Source organism: Vulpes lagopus, chromosome 17, assembly GCF_018345385.1.
Source record: "Vulpes lagopus strain Blue_001 chromosome 17, ASM1834538v1, whole genome shotgun sequence".
Taxonomy (NCBI): Eukaryota; Metazoa; Chordata; class Mammalia; order Carnivora; family Canidae; genus Vulpes; species Vulpes lagopus.
The window spans coordinates 2,708,341-2,726,935 of NC_054840.1; the positions used below are offsets into that span (position 1 = coordinate 2,708,341).

At 39.2% G+C, this 18,595-nt stretch overlaps 1 protein-coding gene across 10 annotated transcripts in view; it reads right to left on the reverse strand.

Moving 5' to 3' along the window:
• Positions 1-18,595, reverse strand: part of NAALADL2 (N-acetylated alpha-linked acidic dipeptidase like 2) — a 1,267,271-nt gene that overhangs the window by 194,289 nt on the left and 1,054,387 nt on the right. The gene's annotated exons all lie outside the window — the stretch shown is intronic.

The window sequence follows — 18,595 nt, forward strand, 5'->3', positions numbered from 1 at the left end:
ATGCAGGGAGGGAGCCAAGCGTTGCGTGGCCTGGATGGCTGGAGCCCGCAGCTGAAGTGCTCAGCTGGGGAACCTCCTTGTCAGATCAAGCACAAATGAAGGGTAAAACTTCAAGAAAGCCAGTCCAAAATTCGAGGATTAGGGACAACGCCGTTTCCCCTGCTCTTACCTAGCAAGCCCAGACCTTCCCTGTAGAGCACTCACCTCACCAGCTCATACCATTTCTCCTCACTTTGTTTCTCTGCCTCTGTCTCCCACCACCTCATCCTCTACTGACTATTCCCCTGTGATTTCACCAGTGATGAGAGGAGGAACCACCGTACCCTCGGGCCTCTGCTTATTTTGTTCTTTAGTGTTTTGTTCCTAGCTATTCGCAGAGTAAAATAGGATTAAAAAAAAAACATAACCAAAACAAAACAAAACAATTTTCAGATCGTATTTTTCCCCCAAGTCATTTCATCTAGGGATCTCCCTTAGGAGAGGAACACTCCTGGCATAGAAACCTTATTCTCTCAATCTCTTCATTATTCATTACTTTAAAATCTAGACCAAATGCATAGAATTTAGGTGATCCTAAGCCTGTATCCTATCTTAAGTGAACAGTTTTCTCACACAAGGCCTTAGTGGATTGTAGTTGATCTACATCAGGTAAGAGATACTGATCTAACCCAACCCCCGTGAACACTTAATCTGAGAGGGAAGTAGAAAGAAATGTTAATATCTTTCATTTTATGAGAAGTTAGCCACCATGGGAGAGAGAAGGTTGGTAACAAATTTGTGCAGGTCAATTAATCTTTTAAATTTATTTACAAGGCTGAGTAAATTCAAATTAAGTATTTCATCCAAGGAGTTCAAAATGCTCCATACTTAATGTTTGATAACAAGCATTTTTATTACAGTTCATAAAATAAGCAAGTTCAGGCAATCGCCGTGGTTATGTCACTTGTTTAATTTCCTACCAGAAGTCTACTGAAGACCTCAAGTGAAAGCACCGTGTCACTCCTTGTTGCAAGTAGACTTTTAGGGCGGAAGGCACAACGTCATAGTAAATGATCACAAAAATGAAATATAAAGAAATTAAGTCAGCATTTACCTTAATTGAATAGCGATATCAAGGCATATTGACAAGTTTCTAAAATATTTCAAAATATGTTTAATAATTCAAACATTTTCGAGGCATCTGGGGGCTCAGTGGTTGAGCATCTGCCTTTGGCTCAGGTCATGATCCTGGGGTCCTGGGATCGAGTCCTGCATCAGGCTCCCTGCATGGGGCCTGCTTCTCCCTCTGCCTGTGTCTCTGCCTCTCTCTCTCTCTCTCTCTGTGTCACTCATGAATAAATAAAATCTTAAAAAAAATAATTCAAACATCCTCTCTCTTCCATGCTCTGCTTTCCCCTGTACACTTAAGTATTCACTCAATATTCTTAGGAAATCTAGGGTGATTTACTTATTCAAATAGCAAGTGTGAGATTCAAAATAAAAGTACCACATGCTATACATACACGTTGCAATAAAATCAAATAACTTTCTTTTCATTTCAATAATATTATGTAACTCCGGTTGTGTAGAAACAACCTACCCCCCTGGTTTTCCTGAATTTCACGACACAGTAATGTTCCAATCCTGATAATGATGCCTATGGGTATTTTAAAAATGATTTCTCATTTTTAGGCACTGAGATGATTAATTGTATGCGTCAATTTGATTGGGCCACTAGGTACTCTGCTGTTTGGTCAAACGTTTGGTCAAACGTTATTCTGGGTATGTCTGTGAGGGTGTTTTCAGATGAAGTTCACACTTGCACTAAGACTGACTAAAGCAGATCACTCTCCCTAATGTGGCTGGGCCTTACTTCACTCCGTTTCAGGCTTGATGAGAGCAAAAAGGCAGACACCCCCCAGTAAGAAGGAGCTCCTCCTGTCTGACATTAGCTGGGACATGGGTCTTGTCTTTAGACTCAACAGAAGCCCACTCACTTCTTCTTGAGGGTGAAGACTGCTGTTTGGGGGATGGGAATTTGTACCATCAGCTCTTGGGGTCTCCAGCTTGTCAACTGCAGGTTTGGGGACTTCTTCATTCTCATAATCCTGTAAGCCAACTCCTTGTAATAATTCTCTTGTATATATTCTACTAGAATATATGCATTCTATATAAAAATAACTCTATTTTATATATTTATATAAATATAATATATATATATATATATATATTTCTCTGGAGACCTGTGACTAATACAGATACTGTTAGATGTTAGATCACCTTTTTAAGAAATTTTCATCGGAACCAGTAAAAAAAAAACTGTAATCAATAGTGGTGAGACGGGCTGGGGATTTTTTTTGTTTGGTCAGCTGGAAATAATTTCACAAAATTGTGTTACATTTTTACTTTCGAACTTATTAACCTGCTCCCAGGCAATGTGAACATGGAAATACTTAAGGAATCATAGAGAAATGATTGCATTTTGAATCTAGACCCCAGCCTAAAAATCTGAAAGCCCAGGGAAAGCACAAGGTTATTATCCTGAGGTCCACAGAAAGAATTTAGGAGATCTACAAACTTGGTGGACCAAGAAAAAAAATAGAAAAAGAAAAGAAAAAAAAATAAAAAATGCATCCTTTTTTCTATTGATGCTAACTAAAATTTAATATCTCATTTGAATATCAAATAGGCAGTAAACCCAATAGTATTAGTAGTACCTGGGACTTTTTGACCAGATAAAATCAGGCATTTTTATATCACATTTCAGTTGTAAAAAATGCATTAATAATTTGAAAAGATGGCCGTTGTAAAACATTTGGTAGGATTTTGGTGTTTAATATATTAACTTAAAAAAGCTTATGTACCATTAAATACAAATTTATGCATTTTAATAATTAGATAATTGGAGTTTGCCATAATTAGTTTCCTTTGTAAAGGAAACTAAAACCTGCAGGTTTTAATTTAAGCATTTTAAAACATTACTTCTGAGAAGGAGTCTATATACGATAGATCGGTTTATCGAAGTGGTCCACAACGGAGAGCTCTCCAAGCAAAACAGTTTCATTTAACACATTAGAAAACTGAAGTCCCAAATCAATAGAATTAGAATTCGATTCCAGATCTTTTTCATTCTAAATGCAATGCGCTTTCCTCTCTACCATGCAGATATACCCAGCACACAGATCACATTAATGCAGGTGAAAGTCTTGATCTTAAATTTGCTCTTTCTGGGATTGTGGGTGTCTTTTTTTTATTTTATTTTATTTTTAAGAATTTATTTATTTATTTGAGACAGAGTGTGTGTGTGTGTGTGTGTGTGTGTGTGTGTGTGTGTGCAGGGAGGGAGAGGGATAGAAAATCTGAAGCAGACTCCACACTGAGCACTGAGCTCCGAGCTCCACTCAGGCTCGAGATCATGAGCTGAGCTGAAACCAAGAGTCAAACTCTTAACTGACTGAGCCACGCAGGCCCCACTCCCTTTTTAAAAATCACATTATAATCACCGGATGTGGTTGAAGCCAACTGCACATCTGTGGCACTTCTTCAATGTTTATTTAGTTGCTGTGTGCAGGCCATGAGTTCCTCGCTTACTGTGATTGCATTTATACACCAGTTCCCCACGTTGCTACCTACCCACGTTCCTCATGACCCATTACAGATCTCACAACTCCTTACAGATCTCCTTTAGTTTATCTTTGAGAGGAAACAGGAAGTTATACTTACTGACTCTCTTTCATATTTTAAACTGGAAACTTACTTAAGTCATCCTTAACGCCAGCATCTGATAATGAGTTTCTAATACAGAGAATATATTTTCAAATCGTAAACGTTTTTAAAAATCTTATTAAAGATTAAATTGAGTCTGGGGAGAAATCAGCTTTTTTATCATTTATTTTTTTTTCTAATGGAAATTTTCAACCCCATAAAACAGGATTTTCAAAATCTCCAGTATCTCAAGGTTTCTGCAAAGGTTTAATCGCCTACTTACAGAGTATTAACAAAGTATTTTCAGCTTTAAATGGGGCAGCACTGCTATCCCTCTAATATATACAAGTAGAATTGCCAAAGTGCAAACAGTCTCATTCTCATCTCATTCTATTCATTTTTAAAACTTTAATCTTGTTACCAAATATAGAGAAATATTACTTCATGTTTTAAATGCTTCAAATTATATTTAAAATGTATTTGTCCAGTAAGGAGTTCTTTAAAGAGTGCTCTGTAACGGTGAAAATAGAGAATGAAGACAATTACCCTTGTTCTTACTCTAACTTGTGTCTCCTCCCCCAGCCCCATGGCTACTCCATTTCCCCTTCCTCTTCTCTGGTTAATTTAAGATTCCTGACCAGGGACCCCTGGGTGGCTCAGGGGTTGAGCATCTGCCTTTGGCTCAGGTCGTGACCCCGAGGTCTTGGGATCTGGTCCAACATCGGGCTCTTTGCGTGCACATCTCCCTCTGCCTGTGTCTCTGCCTCTCTCTGTGTCTCTCATGAATAAATAAATAAAATCTTAAGAAAAAAAAGGTTCCTGACCAATAGACACATCATAGTTGAAAATCTATTTCTTTCTTTTCTTTTTTTTCTTTTCCCCTTCTCCACTTAAGGCTTTTGTGTAACAATAAAAAACAGGTGTGTTATTTTAAAACCTTAAAAAATTCACATTTCAATCAAACTGTTGGGTTTAAATAAAAATCTCCACTAAAATAATAAAATAGTATCCACCCTATGGTATTTTGTACCACGATACATTGCAGATGAATCCATTACTTAAAGGTAGAAAGCTAAATCATAAAATATGGAGGAAACAATGGAAGATCATTTTTAAAAAGCCTAGAGTGGGAAAGACATTTTTGAGTATGACAACACACCCAGAGAATGATTAAAAAAAAAACATTAATTACCCCAACGACATAAAATTCTCCTCCATGTTTCTTGCATGACAAAAATTATCCTAAAGATAATTGAAAACCTGGGAAAACATAGTTATAATTAATTCCCTAGAAATATGGCTAGTTTCTGTAACACATAAAACAAAAAAAACCTGAAAAGCCAATAAAAAATAGTCAATGAATATGAACTGGCATTTCACAAAAAAATAATTATAAATGTCTTTGATGGATAAAAGATACATAATGTGTCTCTTATTTTTACTTTATAAAATGCTTTGGCAAGTTTGATTATGGGCTGAGTTGTGAAGGATGTGGGAACTGTGGTGCCTCCCACGGCTAAAGAAAAAAAAAACTGTTACGAATCCTATGAAGGTTAAATAAATTATATCCCATCCAAACAATGGAATAATATTCAGTATTTAAAAAGAACAATGAAGCAACTTATGCACTGGAGATACACAATCCCTAAGATATAAATTTTGCAGGAAAAAAAATAATATGTGGTAAAATTCTATATGTTGTCATTTATGGTAAAAAACAAACAAACAACAAAACAAAACCAACCAGAAAAAAAAAAAAAACAACCCATAACTATAACTGCTCTCATACAAATGGTGTTTGCCTCTGGAGAGAGGCACTGGCGAGAAAAACCAGCTTAGGAGGAAGACTTTTTATTGTCTGCCTATTTATTTCTTTTGAATTCTTTTTTATTTCTTTTGAATTCTAAATCTGTGATTGAATCATCTGCCAAAAATAAATGCTAAATTTTTCAAATCTCCTTTATATTATATACTCAGTTCCCAATTCTAAGATTCCCAGATTGTAAGTAAATCAATTTTAAAATAGCTTTTGTTGGATAGCAGGAAAGAAACGAACCACGTACGAGATCTCTCCCAGTTTCAGGGAGGCTAGCACTGGTACAGAATGTCTAGGTACAAAATTGAGAATTGTATCACCGACAACCATTTAATATAAGAAGGTCCATTTAGGACCATGGGAAATGCATGTACCACTGGGGAGGCGACAGATATAAGGAACTACCACTTGTTAGGGGCCAACCCGTTCTCTTATAGACAGATTTGGGAATGGATAGAATAACACAAGTCCTCGGCTGGGAGAGGGGTCACTCAGGTCAGCACTCAGATACCCAGGAGGGCCCGGGAGGGAACAGCCCAGGTGGGGTGGGGGGGACTGGAAACCCACTCATTGCATAAGCATGATCTCCTCGAGGACTGGTCTTATTTACACGGTTGGTGTGTGCTGTATTTTCTAGACAAGTATCAGCTTATTATCAAAATACACTAAACACGCACCATCAAACTACGCCACCTTACTTTGTACATGGAGACATTTACATAAGGGTCTACCATTTACAATCAGACATCATATTAGATCATAACTCTACCCTTTGTTAAAAGCTTTGTTACCATCTAGGGACCCAAGGAAGACAAACAGAATGGTGGGCAGGATTTCTAACTAGATCCTTACATTGGTGGCCCCTCCCCTGCCCACCTCTACCCTCCGTCTAGTTAGTCATCCCCCTTCCCTCCCACTCAACTATGGAAATAAGAAAGGGGTTCCTCGTTTGTACAGGAAGAGCTGGTAGGATGCTGTTGAATCAATTCAACTAAAATTACCTTCTGGTTTAAGAAAATGGTGACTTACTAAAAAAAAAAAAAAAATCGCACACAAGGAGACTCCATAGATCCCTCTACCACACCGGCGCTTCTCTCATAGGTTTGCTTTGGGTCCTTCCAGTTGCTGAACCTATTTCTTCATCCAATGCAAGCAATATATAGAATAATAAACCCAGGGCGCTTCCAAAAACCGCTCTATCTAAATGAAACCATGAGCATATACTGAAAAGGCAAAGCAGAACCATCCCAGTTGACCTTTGGCCAACACACTGGATGAGAACACACTCCCCCTGGGTCCAATTCCTATAGGACCTTTAATGACCGAAAGGATCAAGATATAGATTTTATGTCTCAGTGAAGGATAACAACTCTGGCCTCACCATGCTGTTCCATGCGGAGGAATTGGCTGACATAACATAACTTCGGCTATTATTTCACCAGCCTTCTCGAGGTTTGTCTTAAATAGCTTCTCCTGGCCTCACAGGCAATGCTATTTTAAATAAGACGGCGTCAGCATTTCGGTGATGTATTCCAGCTGCCAGGCATTAAAAAAAATTAACTGAAAAACCTAACTGGTTTTCAATTCAACATGAACTGTCTCAGGCTGCAAATATTTTTAATGAAATATTTAAACACACTCTACTGTCGATGAAACAAGTTTAGTGACTCCCCTTCAAAAAAAAAAAAATCAGACATTTCCAAAAAAGTAAACCCAGAAGCAAGAAAAACAATTGGAGTTACTCTGCAGAGATTTAGCCTCATTCAGTGGATGGAGGAGGAAGTTTGCCGTCCCCCCGGGGACCTGGGTTACAGGGCGGGTGTAAATCAGGTGGGTGCTCTCAGGTGTTTTAGAGGTAATTCATTTAATTTTAGGAGGGCACAGGGAGAAAAAGCTGAAAAGTGCAGACAGAAGGCAGGAGGGCAGGGGATGTGGATGGCGCACCCTCATCACACACTACCTTCGCAGGTAAGGTAGGTGCCGAGAGCGAGCAATGGCCCAAGGAAGCAACCCCATGGGCCTGCTACCTCTTGACTCGGACAGATGACAGCATCATCACGGAACCTGGAAGCCCAGGGCCACAAGCACTGAGGGCCTAGGGGATGGCTTTGCTGGAGTGAGTTCCTCAGAGCCGTGTGGCCACGATCTATCACAGGCAGCACCGGGCAGAGGATGCCCAGGCACTACCCATGACCCACGCCCCAACGCCAGTCAATCTCCACATGTCAGGTTTCTTTGTACCAGACCTAGGACCATTATTTTGGTCACAGGGTACCGAGAAGTCTTACACGTACATCCTCAATTGTGTTAACTCAATTCTCCTTTGTAGTTTTTCTGCCCCCCCCCCGCCCACCTGTTTCTTGAGGTCAGAGACTTTCTCCATCCTTCCATTGACCCCACGGTGATCAGCACAATAAAATGGGTGCAAAGTCCCTCACAATGAAGTCAGCGCATTCATATCCATGTTTTGTGATGGGAGGGGATGGTCAGCGAGAGAAGACCAAACACCATCTGGTGTGGCTGAGGTGTAGACCTGAAAGTGACTGGATTCAGAGTTGTAAAGATCTCAGGAAGCTTGAGGTTGACTTCAGGTAATTCCATGAGTCATAACTGTCCTGGAAAGTCTCTCTGTCTTCATTCCGGGCTGGGAAAAATCTGCTTTCAAGAACACCATGTATCCTAGCAGGTACCCGGAGGAAATCGGTGAGTGCTACCGACATCACAGAGTACACTGTGGTAAGAAGGCACCGGAGACAAACACTGAGGAACAGTCGAAGCGCGACCTACACATAGACTGCGGGTGAGATGGACAATTTTGCGTTCTCCCTTACAAAGCACGGAGGTCTCTTTTCAGCAGGATGACTTCAGGCAGTGACTTAACTTCCCGAAGCCTTGAATTTCTCTAATGTAATAAGGAAATGTGTGTACAGCATGAAGAGGTTGAGAGGAGGGAATTAAATACTGCACGCAGAGCACTCAGCACCTAGTCCTCTTTCAGAAGCACTGACAACCTAACTGTGATGACTATGAATTACCATCACTACTGAAATAATCAGCCGTCCGCACGCACGCTTGCGCACACACACACACACACACACACATTTCTGGCAATGTCTTTCCACCAAATTTGCCTTCTAAGACATGGAATGCTCATATTCAGAAAGTAAACATTTTCCTGATTATCTAATGCACTTTTTCTCAATGTATTTGGGTGAACTTTTGTTTTAAAGGAGGTTCTTTTCACACTTTTTGTTTTTCTCTCTTCTCAAAAATTAACCTCTTTGGATTTTATAAGGTAGTTCACATGACAGAATTGTATTTTTTCTTATCTAAACACGCTTACTAAATTCACTAAGAGAGAATATTTTTAAAATGTCATACAAATATTAAATATTGTAAAGTATTGCCCCTTGGGTTTCCCACACACACAGAAAGGCTTTCTAAAGACATGGGGTAAGGCTGTATAAAAGATAATTATATATATCTAAGAAATGATAGGATATCGTTTCATATTTTTTAATCCAGTAGCAAAGAGTTTTTTTAAGCTATTTTATTTTTCTTGAATTTTTCCTTAATAAAATTATTATTTTCTAAAGAATAATTCTTAACACTATGTAGTTACAGTGTTATTGTAGACACAATCTATATATACTCATGACATTTTCTTTTTTTTGTTTGTTGTTTTTTGTTTTGTTTTGTTTTTTTGACATTTCCTTAATATAGATTGAAACAAGATAAATCTGTGATGGCAAAACACAAGAAAAAATACTTAAAACTGTATTATATTAACAACAAAAAGCGACAAGCAAAATAGTAATGATCTAATATAACATCTAATTCATATTTAATAAATATGTGTTGCATATACTATGTGCCAGGTGCTTTATATATATTATATTTTCTATATAATATTTCATTTTATCTTTATAACAATACTTTAGGGAGGAGATAATTATCCCTATGCTGGTTTAAAGCCACCATTGCTCAAAGAAATGTAAGCACATCATCTGCGGTCATTTAGGTCATGAGAAGGCCAAGATTTGGACAAGAGCTTCTGTTTCCAAGCCTAGTACTCTTGACTCTTTAACCCCAGTGCTGGGGCTCCAAAGAAGTCAGCTTTCACCTTTTCCCCACATTTGGAACTCAGAGCATGGAGAAGTGGAAGCTACTTTGACAGGAGACTTTTGTGTTGGATTTGACATTTTGCAGATAGACACAAAAATCACACAAATGACCAACTGGCATGTCCTCTTGCCATCCGCCACACTGACATCTCACCTGGATGGGGTGAAATAGTTGCTTCAAACCCAACTCATCGAAGACTAAACCCTACATCACGCTAAGCAAAAGAAGCCACTCACGAAAGAGATAGTTGCCGTATTATTCTCGTTATATGACTGCTCTTGGGTGAACTGTAACTCTTGCAGATCCCTGCGTTGAAACCTCACCCCCCAAGGTGACTGTATTTGGAGATGGACACTGTGAGGAAGTGAAAAAGGTTAAACGAGGTCATTAAGGGTAAGACCCTAATCTCATAGCTCTGGTGCCCTGAGGAGAAAAAAGAGGAAGAGACACCAGTGTCCCCTTTCCCTCCACCGTGTGGGGACACAGCAAGCAGGTGGCTGTCTGAAAGACGGGAGAAGAGCTGTCACTGGGACCGGCACCCTGATCCTGGGTTTCCCGGCCTCCAAAGTCGGGACAAGTAAATGTCTGTTGTTGAAGCCACCCAGTCTATGATATTTTGTGATAGCAGCCCAACCGGGTTAACACGATCAAGTAGCTGGAGTAGTCACATCCATGCGACATAGAGTAGTGGTCGGGGACCTGATGGAGGGGAAAACCTGGGGAGTTGTTTAGTAAGTACAGAGTTTCGGTTTTGCCAGACAAAAAACTTAAAAAATATCTCAATACATACTGGAATTAAAAATAAATAAATATATTTTGAAAAGTTAAGGTGAGGGAGCCTGGCTGGCTCAGTCGGTGGCATATGCGACTCTTGATGTGGGGGTTATAAATTTGAGCCCCACGCTGGCTGGAGAGAATCCTAGAAAATAAAATCTTAAAAAAACGTTAAGATAATAAGATCGGCTATCTTATTGTATATGTTATACTACAGTTAAGTATTTTATTTCAAATTTTTTAGGTTTTATTTATTTATTTGAGGGACAGCAAGAGAGAGAAAGAGAGCATGAGAGGTGGGAAGAGAGGTGCAGAGGGAGAAGGAGAAGCAGACTCCCTGCCGAGCAGGGAGCTGAATGTGGGACTCGATCCCAGGACCCTGGGACCAGGACCTGAGCCCAAGGCAGAAGCTTAACCTACAGAGCCACCCTGGCACCTCAATTAAGTTTTTTAAAATAAAAATAAACCAAAGAATAAAGTATTGGTGTCTCTTAAATCAGCTTTTCCCCAGTATTCCTTTTCTCCAAAAATGGTCCCAGCATCCACCTAGATGCTCACATCAAATCTTTATAGTCATTCTTCACTTTTCACCTTCTTTTGCTGCCCCTTACATATGCAATCCGGTGCTTCCCAGGCCTTAGCTTGTAAGAGAGAACCCAGAGGGGCTTATTAAAACACAGATTTCTGGGGGCCCATTCCCAGGCTTCTGATTTAGTACGTCTAGGACGGGTATCAAAGAACAAGTGCAGGGATAAGAAATATGAGGTAAGAGCTTAGATAAATTAAAAGCAATTACTATTATTATAAAGGTTTTTTTTTAATATAGAAAAAAAAAAATGTATGTTAATTCCTCAAGTTCAGAGAAACAAGATGTTTTTCAGAAATAATAATGTTATTCCTTGGAGTCCAGAGTCTGTCTAACCTAATTTTTTGTTGTTGTTTATTATGTTTGGCGTTCAATGAAATGATGGTAATTTTAAATAGACCAAATGAAATGATTTCATCAAGAAGGCAATGAGGGGACTCTACCTGCAGTATCATCTATCATTTAGAATCAGAAATGTATTTTTATCTTTTTTTTTAAACTGTTGGTTCTGAGAGTGAGGTTTCTAAAATCTATTATATTATTTAAGTACCATATACAGAATATTGGCCTATATGTTCCTCTTATATTTTCAGAGCACTTTGTGAAGTGTGGAGGGTATTACCGCCATCCAGCACATGAGGACACGGAGAGACAGACACGTAAGCAATTGCCAACAGTCCTACAAATAATAAGTAACGGAGTCTAGTAGAATCTGACTCCTGCTCCAGGATTTTCTTTCCCCCTTCTTCATGCTTTGTCAAAAAGAATTTTTTGTTTTGTTTTGTTTTGTTTTGTTTTGTTTTCCCCAGGTGTTGCTTCAAATCTTCTCCCCTAGTTAAGTGTATTTACTTTTTGGTCAATATTTGTCAAGGAGGAAGCCGGGGACGAGCTGTTAGTGCTGCATACCCTCAGGCTGCCCTGTCCTGGCCCGTCGTAGATGCCAGGGTGACCGGCTAACCTGAGCAGGTGCTCCAAGCTCCGGGGTCCTCGGCTCCCTGCCCTGGCTGCAGCCGGACAACTATCCTTCAAGACGATTGCACACAACGTAAAATAAGTTTAAAAAGAGAATTAAGAGGGTTGGTTTTGCCTTTTGTTGCCTTTTGTTGCTGACTTTTTGCAAAGTCAATTCAGTTCAGATCCTAGACATTCAAGGGCTGGTAAAATGCTTCATTAATTATCCTGCAACTCAGGAACAAGAATCTGAGCATGATGCTAATAACAAGTAACCACAGATTTCTCCCTCCCTCTCAGGGTACGTGCATGTGTGCATGCGTACGGACGCATACGTGTGTATGTCGTCTATGCTTTGTGACCACTGCACAATCAACAACCCTTTGCTGAACACCCACTAAGGGTCCGATGTTCTAGAGGATACAAACTATTAACAGAATGCGTACTTTAGAGTTGCAAGGATATTGCAAAACAGTTGGGTAGGAACTGCTTTCTCGCCTGAAATGCTTGGATGGTTTGTGGGAAACATTGTGCTTCAAGGGGTGCAGCATATTGGTTTGAAAGTGACCTTTGGAAGTTTACATAAATTTAGTAGAATGGAGTAGAGTCCATTGATAAGAGATCTCTGGCGACAGCTAAAAAGGTTAGGAAGCCAAGCGGTAAGATGCACCTGCTGCTAGCTGGAAGACAGGCAGGAGTCTCCACGACAGGCATTGCTAGTGGCAAGATTCTTTGTGGAAAACCAAACTCTGGAGGGGATGGATACGGTATCACGTGATCGCTTCCTCAGGGAAGCCTGGCTTTCAGTACGAGGTCAAACAGTAATAGGTCACGTCCTCGTTCTGACATGGAACAACAACGTAAAGAAAGACATGCAATCCCTGCTCCCCTCACCAGCCCCCCAAAAAAGTTTAGGGCTCATCAATAAATAGACTCTTGGCCCACAGGAGCTGCACTAGAATTAGGAAATCTGTGAGAGTTCCTACTCCTACAGTATCTGGCTTCATGCCGGATTGTATGGCTTCTGAGGCTCTGAGGAAAACCTCCAAGAGGCTTTCTTAGATGTGCATCACCAAGAATAATTGTGTTTTCCAATTAGACAAGAATGGCAGAGCTAGAATAAGGTAAGTAAAAGCTGATAACAGATAAATCGCACATATTTAACCTAACTCGCATTTTATATAGAGGTGCTCGCTACTTTATTGAGTACTATTTTCTCTTCTGTTAAATATGGAATATGTGCAATCATTTTGGGTTTTTGTTTATCGAATTAACAGGATTTTTATTTTTTTATTTTTTAAGGTTTTATTTATTTATTCATGAGAGACACAGAGAGAGAGAGAGAGAGAGAGAGACGCAGAGACATAGACAGAGGGAGAAGCAGGCTCCATGCAGGGAGTCTTGATGTAGACTCGATCCTGGGACCCCGGAGTCACACCCTGGGCCAAAGGCTCAACCACTGAACCACCAGGCATCTCAATTAACAGGATTTTTAAAATTATCTCAAAAGTTGGCAACTCTACAATAAATTATATTATTCTACATCACCAAAGAAGATAAAGTGTACCAGCCATTTAGAAAGTCATTCAGGATGTAGCACATACTTGAAAAAAGATCTTTTTTTGACCCACTGACAATGTAGCTGAGAGTCTATCCTCTGTGACCCATCTAACAGAATCGGACAACTAGCTACATAAAAATATTTACCACGTCATTATTTATATTATAATGCACTATATTTTGGGGACAAATTATATAAGTAGAGAATATTAGAGATGACCTAAATACTCCTAAACCATAATGCTCACAGTCATTAAACATAAGGATCATAAAGCTTAGTGGGCTGAAAATGCTTTTGAGAAAGTATTGCTAGACTAATCTTTAAAATTGCAAAACCTACCGGCAAGATCCTCCCTTTTAGTTTAAACTTTCCAAGAGCTTCCTGTCATCCTCACATAAAACCCAAACACTGACTCTGGCTTGCAAAGCCCAACCTGATCTGGCCCCTGGCTGCTTCCTCCCTTGTATCCCGCTCTCCCTCACCCACCAACATCTGCACACTCCGGACTTCGTTTCACCATTTGGAGCCCATGCCCTCTAGTCATGGCTTGGCCAGCTCTCCCCTCCTCCAGTCTTAATTTAAATGTTCTCTCCTCCTGGAAGATTTACTTGATTATGCAGTACGAAATCCTCAGTCACCCCCTATCTTGTTCCCTTGCTTTAATTTTCTGCACGGTGCTCATTGTTGTCTGAGAGTTTTCTTTATGGATTTGTGCATTAGCGGGCTACTGCACTAGGATGCATACGCCGGAAAAGTCCAGATGCTTACATGGTGTCACTGGTACATAGAAGATGCTTAGATACTTCCTGAATGAATATGAGGAGGTTCAGAATGTGCAGCTTCAAAATAGGCTGCGTTGACCTGAGAACTGTTTTGAGCTGAAGGCAACTGAGAGGAAGGAGACACCAGGAAAACCCACTGTCCTCTTTCTGTCTATTGGGAGGGGCAGGACGATGTCTCCCATCAGCCCCGAGGCAGGTGGCACCAGAGGAATCCATAGAGCAACCCCTCTACAAGCTTACCTCCCATTATTTTCCCCCACTTATTTCCCTTCTCAGTTTGCAGCCCTAAATTCCTTTGTCTCATCTCTTTTCTATACATTTGCTGTCCTTTGTAAAGATGCTGGATACGTACGCCCAAGTGCTAACCACCCCTTTCACTTATTCATCAGTGAGTTTTCTCCTGCAATGTGCATGTTCATAAACTCTATTTTTCTTTAATTAATCTATCTTTTGTTCCGTCTAATTTTTAGGGCTCCAGACAGAGCCTTTTTTGTTGTTTTTAAAGGGTTTCTTTATTTAGTAATGAGAAAAAAAGAGAGAGAGAGAGAGGCAGAGACACAGGCAGAGGGAGAAGGAGGTCTCCCTGCAGGGAGCCTGATGTGGGACTCGAACCCGGGTCTCCAGGATCACGCCCTGAGCCGTGAGAAGGCAGGTGCTCAACTGCTGAGCCATCCAGGCATCCCAACCTATGTCTTTTTTAAACAGAAATATGCTTTCAAAGAAAAGTTAGCTATGTATAAAGGGGATTTTTAAAAGCTTTATTTTATTTATTTATTTATTTATTTTGTGTGTAAAGCTTTAAATGATCATACCATGAGCCTAATTTTGAGGCTACAATACCCGGCTACCATTGCTACTTGGGAATAAGTCCTGTTATTGAAATGCATAGGATTCCCAAAGAGATGAATCGCAGTGTAGGGTTGTGCTTTTTGAAGCCAATAAAATTTCACAATGTCAAACATTTACAAAACCCAAAGCAACGTATCATTAAGAAATAAACTATTTAGTACGATGCTAAGTACAAGAACTATACATGGAAAGAAAAGATTCATGTGGGATGTAGCTGTTTGGGAAGATTTTATAGAGAAGACACAACTTAATTCAAGGACAGGTACAGGGATTTGGACTTAACTGGGAAAAACTAAAAGGATTCCATAAACATTTGGGAAGAACTTTTTTTAAGGAAATTTAAGATATTCTCATCCCTTATGACTTGCTCTTTTTGAATTTTCTAACCCTAAATTATCCTAATTTTAATCATTTGGCTTAGAGTCCAAGATAATACAGGACCACTGGGAAATTCCAAGTCCTCAAATGCTCAGGTATTACATAATAATTTATTCATTTTAGAAGCTTGAAAAGCTTGAACCAGTATGCAGTCGGCCAGGAGATATCTCGAATTTATAGACCGTTCTTAGCTTGTAAGCATATTTATTCAGCATCTGATACATTTAAAAATATATAATGATTTAGATATAAGACCCAAGTCATTTGTGTTTACTTCTTGGGGCCTTGATATACTTACCAAATACAAACTGAACTATCAGCAAAAATATATATATGGATATTTAACAAGATGCCTATAACTTCTTTCTGTATAGTGAGTGCTTTGAGAGACAAGAAAATAAAGTAAAAGGAAAGTCTAAATCTTTAAAGGTAGATTTAATTTGGTGGCATTTGATACAGACCATAAAATTTTTAGATATTGATAAAATATATGATACCCAACCTATCACCAGTAGTATCTCTTAAAGTGCACCCACTTAAAATGAAAGTGAGATTATATTGAACTTTATTCCCCCACTGAATTATGCAATTAATTCCAGGACTTTCTGACACACCACAGGTACACACTGGAATCCCCACCTGCAAAAAATGTTGCAAGTCATTATGTTCATCAGTGTATGTCTCTAAATCAATAAAATGGCACAAAAATGCAGCATAAGCAAAGGGGAAATTTTAATATATTGTATAATGCATGTTTCACATCCTGTTATACTTTTATTAAACATTCAGCTGCCAGCATAGCACTGCGAGGCTGTGCAGCAAGAACACTCGTATTAATAGAACATTTCTCTAACAACTTATAAAAAAGAAACATGCACATTTTGACAAGCACCTAATATGGTAAATCTCAGTAATATGAAAGTATAGCTGTATATTTCAACATAAACTGAATGTTCAACATTTTAAAATACCAGTGGTGGGAATAAAGTAATTTAATAGACAGAATTGCCTCTAGTCATTTGCAAACTACTGAAAATTTGCATGTAAAATTTAATACTCTATTTTCTTTTTCACTGGAGGCCTTATTGAAAGAGGAGAAAAGAGCAAATGGGAGGAAATCATGTATTAGTGAGTATAGTGTTCTTTTAGGAACTTCAGATAAAGGAATAGCAACACTTTACCGCATTGCATTTCCAATGCACTTCGTGGTCTCACAAACATTTTCTTAACATTCTCATGCTTGCTTTTGTCTTAGAAGTTTGGTTATAAACAGTTACTGCCAACATATATATGCTGAACATATATATAATTTTACATAATTTCATAAATTTGGTGATTTATGCATAACATAGTTTTAGGCCAACAAATGATGGAAAATAAATCTCTAGTGTCATGAGATATGGCCACAAACACTCTGCGTTTACCGCAAAACAGAAGTGTTATACTAGGTGATTCCCAGATCTCCCTCCTGTATAGATTTTGTCACATGGAAAGCTGTACGGCAGAGAATAATTCACACTTTAAGAGGGGATGACACATTCTAATTTTAATGAGACCCTTAATTTAATGGAGGGAGGGTAAGATTTAAAGACTTTATTTAACAATTTCAAGTTAAAAATGTAAAGTCCGAAGTTCTATCACTAAATGCTTCTTTTCTATCTCCATTTGACCAAAAATAAAGCATCTGACCGGGAGATGACAGAGACACTGTATTTCAGTTGTGTTGCCTCCTGCTTAAGCTAAGGCTTCCTCTGGCTACGTTGTTGACGCTCCTGGGAATGCCAATGTGGCTGGGGCCTCGCTGCCCTTTTTTTTTTCCTTTTTAATAAATTTATTTTTTATTAGTGTTCAATTTGCCAACATATAGAATAACACCCAGTGCTCATCCCGTCAAGTGCCCACCTCGCTGCCCTTTGTTTCAAGTTCGGTCAACTTCTCAAGTGTCCGTCCCCTCCCCAGCTCAGGGGTCTCCTCATTATTATTTCTCCAGGGTTCCCTGGCTCAGATATAATGAAACGTTCAAGTATTGCCTGCAGCTAAGCCAAATTCACCACCACCTCCCCATATGCACCATTAGCTTGGTGGCAAGGACACACACGCACACACATAACCATCTCAAAATTGATTCTGTATCGAAAATGTCTTCTTCGGTCCAATTCCTAATTATCCCAAGGAAAAACTTCACAGAAAAATCTATTTGTAAACTGGCCTGTCATTCTTTAATATTATCTTTCCTCTGTCGTCACATGTGTTAGCGTTGACCTGATCTGGTGCCTGTGTTTCATTCAAAGAAGGTGGCACCAATCCAACGCGTTAGCAATGTGTGAGCTCCCCTAGAACGGCAGATACGGAGAGGTTCCTTCCCAGAAGAAAGCTTCTGTATTTGCTGCCTTAGATGAAGCTCCCACTCCAGAAATACCAAGTTAATAACCACTGCACAACTAGATATTCCTGCTTCTTTGCCCTCATTGTTTTTTTTTTCCAAATATGCTTGAGGTCACAGCAACTCACTCCACCCAGCCAAAGTAAGAGCACTACTAAGGTCCTTTCTACACTGTCCCCAGTATAGGGCCTATCATCACACTTTCCCTGTAATAAGGAATTAAAGTATCAATCAATAGTCTTAAAATACCTTTGTTTTATCAGTTTAAAAAGAAAAAGCCAAAAACTTCGCTACATTCCTCATCTTTTACAGGACCTACAGGCACTATACACAATATTTGCCTTTATGTTTGGTCATATGTAATGAAGCTAATATATGTCTTAGAATCCCAACACTGCCATGCATCTTAAGGTAGAAAAATGATGCTCCTTTTTTTTTTCAATTTCTCTTTTCTCTGAAAGCCAATTTTTATTTGCATTTTCACATATGGGGGTCAGGGGTCAGGGGGCGGGGGCGTCCAGTGCAGTTGAACCAGTTGCCTCAGACTAGAGTTATACTAAAAGTTCTATTATGTGTTCCAGAGTTTCCCAAATATTTTAAAAGATGATGTTGATAATATGTTTTCTGACTCTACCCAAAATGTCAATGGTTTTCTGATGATCTCCCCTTCAAAGAAAGCTCACAACATGATAGAAGCAAAAGAAAA